Here is a 4,581-nt window from a genome sequence, read left to right as displayed (position 1 = left end):
TGGCAGAGAAGAGGTGAGGATACTTGGTATACATGTCTTCTTTTGCTTCCCAAGTATCTCCCTCGACGGACTAATTTTGCCAAAGAACTTTAACTAGAGGGACTTCTTTCTTCCTTAGTCTACGAGTCTGATAGTCTAAAATTTCGACTGAAATTTCCTCATTGAAGAGACTGTTCTGACTGTTAATGCTCTGAATAGGGACTACGATTGATGGATCAACGATACACTTCTTGGGTAAAGAGACATGAAAGACTGGACGAACTAAGGCTAAATATAAAGGCAATTCGAGCTCATAAGCTACCTTGCCTAAGCGATTAAGAATCTTGAAGGGACTGACCTATCAGGGACTGAGCTTTCTCTTCTTACCAAACTGCTTCACTCTCTTCATGGGAGAGATCTTTAGATAGACATATTCATCGACCTCGAACTCAAGATCCTTTCTACAAATGTCAGCATACGACTTCTATCGGCTCTGAGTAGCCCAGAGTTTTTCTCTAATTAACTGGACTTTCTCTAAGGTATTGAATACTAAGTCACGCCCTATGACTGAGGCCTCACTAACTTCAAACCACCCAATTGGAGATCTGCAACTTCTACCATAGAGATCTTTGAACTGAGCCAACTTAAAACTAAAATGATAGCTATTGTTGTATGCAAACTCAATCAAAGGAAAGTGGTCATCCCAATTTCCCTTGAAATAAATTGCACATGCCCTTAGCATATCTTCAAGAGTCTGGATGGTCCTTTCTGCTTGACCATCTATCTGAGGATGAAAACCTGTACTAAGATGAACTTGGTACCAAGACCCTTTTGGAATGCATTCCAGAAGTGAGAGGTGAACTGGGTACCTCTATCTGAGATGATATTAATGGAACACCGTATAATCTGACCAACTTCCTGATATAGAGTTTAGCGAAATCCTCAACCGAATAAGAGGTATGGACTGGAAGAAAATGGGTTGACTTAGTCATTATATCTACAATGACCCAAACTGAATCATGCTGATGATGAGTTCGAGGCAAACCCATCATGAAGTCCATCTTCATTTTTCCCACTTCCAAGTAGGAATGGTGAACTCTTGCATGAAACCACTAGGTTTATGATACTTTATCTTAACCTGCTGACATGTAGGGCACTTAGCCATAAATTCTGCAATATCTCTCTTCATCCCACTCCACCAATAGATCTCCCATAGGTTATGGTATAACTTAGTGGTCCCTAGATGAATAGAGTATTGTGCACCATGCATTTTTGCAAGAATTCTCTACTTTAAATCATCTACACCTGGAGCACATAGATGACACTGACAACTAATGACACATCTCCCACTTGGAAGAAAACCTCTACTTTTTTATTTTGAACTGACTCTTTTAGCTTGACAAGGATAGGATCTCTGTCTTGCTTTTATTTCACCTCAGAAACTAGAGATGACTCTGAACTATCCAGAACACATACACCACCCTCTAAAGAATCACTAGGCGAACACCTTGTCTTGCAAGCTGATGGATTTCCTGAGCTATTTTTTTCTTTTTATACTCAATGTGAGAAACACTACCCATGGAGACTCTACTGAGAGCGTCGGCCACAAAATTGGCCTTGCCTAGATGATAAAGAACACTCATGTTATAATCTTTCAAGAGATCTAACCAACTTCTCTGAAGAAGATGAGATCTTTCTAAGAAAAGACATATTGGAGACTCTTATGATCTATGAAGACATCTACATAAACTCCGTATAGATAATCCCTCCAAATCTTCAAGGAAAATACTACGGCTGCTAACTCAAGATCATGAGTAGGATAATTCTTCTCATAGGTCTTTAACTGCCTGGAGGTGTAGGCTATGACCATACCATGCTGCATGAGGACACAAGACAAACCTACTCTGGATGCATCACAGTATACTATGAACCCATCTGAACTATCTGGAAGAGCTAAGAGTGGAGTTGAGGTAAGTCGAGTATTTAATTCCTAAAAACTCTTCTCGCAAGGATCTGACCACTGAAACTTGACCTTCTTCTAGGTCAATCTGGACATGGGGGATCTAATAAAAGAAAATCCTCAACAAACCACCTATAATATCCAAGAAAACCCAAGAAACTCCTGAGGATCTACTCTAATGCCATCACTAAAAATAATATATCCAAGGAATATTACTGACCTTAGCCAAAACTCGTCCTTACTGAATTTGGCAAATAGCTTGTGATCTCAGAGAGTCTGAAGAACAACTATAACATGGTCTTAATAATCACGCTCTGTGTGGGAATAGACCAAGATATCATCTATGAAGACTATGACAAACATGTCCAAGTACTGCTTGAACACGTGGTTCATCAACTCCATAAAAGCGGTTGGGGCATTGGTAAGACCAAAGCACATAACTAGAAATTCAAAGTGACCATACTGAGTATGGAAAACTGTCTTTGGGATGTCACATTCTCTAACTCTGAGCTGATGATAGCCTAATCTAATGTCTATCTTGGAGAAATAACTGGCACCCTGAAGTTGGTCAAACAAGTCATCTATTTTGGGAAGAGGATACTTGTTCTTGACCGTAACTTTGTTGAGCTGACGGTAATCAATACACATCCTGAGAGAACAGTCTTTCTTATGCACGAATAAGACTGGTGCGCCCCACGGGGAAACTCTAGGTATTATGAATCCCTTATCTACGAGATCCTTCAACTGATCCTTCAGTTCTTTGAGTTCTGTTGGTGCCATGCTGTATGGCGGAATAGAAATACACTGACTATCTAGAATAAGGTCAATATCAAGGTTTATTTCCCTTTCAGGAGGAATGGCTGGAAGATTTTCAGGAAAGGCATTTGAATATTCGTTAACTATTGGGATTGATTCAAACCTAGGAGATTCTGAACTAGAGTCTTTAACATGAATGAGATGATAAACACATCCCTTAGAAATCATTTTCCTTGCCCGAAGGTAGGAAATAAGCTGATCCCTGAAAAATGAAGTACTACCCTACCACTATAGGACGGGCTCATTCGGAAACTGAAATTGAACTATTCTATTTCTACAGTCGACTGTGCCATAGCAGGAATGAAGTCAATCAATGCCAAGAATGACATCAAAATTAGTCATCTCTAACTCGACTAAATCTGCTGACGTGGCTTTCTAAAATATCATAACTGGATAGTTCCTGTATACCGACCGAGCTATGATGGTTTTACCCACGAGGTAGAGACTGAAAATGGATCTGCAAAAATTTTGGGACTGTTTCTGATATCACCTACTATATAAGGAGTAACAAAAGACAAGAATGCACCTAGATCTAGCAAAGCGTGAACATGAACATAGAAAATCTTTAACATACCAATAATGACATCAGGAGAATTTTTTTGATCCTGTCGGGTCTAAAGAGCATAGAGTCTATTTGGGTGTTGCCTATTAGCAGCACTGGAAGTGGCACCCTACTAATTTGGGTGATTGGACTAGGCTGTGTAATGATTCTGCTGACCCTGTAGACCTGACTGCTGACACTCTCTAATCCTATATCCTGGCTTTCCATAACTAAAACAAACATCGGTACAAGATCTACAGGTACCCTTGTGGTTCTTACCACAAGTATGACATAGAGGATTAGTTCGGCTACAGCTGACACTGCCCTGAGACTTAGATCCTGGTGCTCGATCTCTTTTTCCATCTTTTAATTTTGGCACTGGGTCACTGGTGGAGGAAGGATCTGGAATGCTGGCTTGGGATGAAACTGCGAATGGTTTCCTCTTTCTGATTTGGATTAAGCAAAACTGAAACTACCTGATCTCGCTCTCTTGTTCTGCCTCTCCCAAATTCTAATATTCTAATCCTCTAATTGTTGAGCATGGGTCATGAGCCTAACTAAAGTCATATCACTGTTCAGCATTGCAGACCTACACTCATTTACCACGCTATCATTCCCTCCTGACACGAACTTGCTCATCTTAGCCCTATTGTCTATAACCACTTGAGGGGCATATCTGTACAGCTGACTAAATTTGAGAGAATACTCTTTAACCATCATATTTCCCTACCAGAGGTTGATAAACTCCAGATCTTTTTCCTCCCTCAGCTCTTGGGAAAATAATTTGTCTAAGAAAGTTGTGATAAATTCCTCCCACTCTATAGGACCTGCACCATCTACTCTCTCAGATTTCAACTGTTTGTACCAATTTTGAGCAACATAATGTAACTGTTATACAACTAACTCGACACTCTGACAAGAAGTAACTCCTATGATGTCTATGACCTTCTAGACTTGGTGAATGAATTCTTGAGGGACTTCATCAGACTTAGACCCGAAGAAAGATAGAGGGTTCATTCTGGTGAAGTCCCGAATCCTAGCTGCGGCTGAGTTGACCACTAGATTGGCTAGAATAATAGGTAGCCTTTCATTTTGGGTAGCCACAGACTGAGCAAGTGTGGTGAATGCGGCCCTAAACTCTGTATGAGAAACATGTTCGCCCAAAGGATATTCGGGCTGAGGAGTAGGATGCTTTCTTCTCTTTGGAGGCATATTCTGAAATAAGAGAAGAATGGATTAGATCGAGAGTCTAACGTGAGATTATACTCACTAGCACGACATCAAT

This window comes from Capsicum annuum, chromosome 8 (genome assembly GCF_002878395.1).
Source record: "Capsicum annuum cultivar UCD-10X-F1 chromosome 8, UCD10Xv1.1, whole genome shotgun sequence".
In the NCBI taxonomy this organism is placed as follows: Eukaryota; Viridiplantae; Streptophyta; class Magnoliopsida; order Solanales; family Solanaceae; genus Capsicum; species Capsicum annuum.
This window is presented reverse-complemented; position numbering follows the sequence as displayed.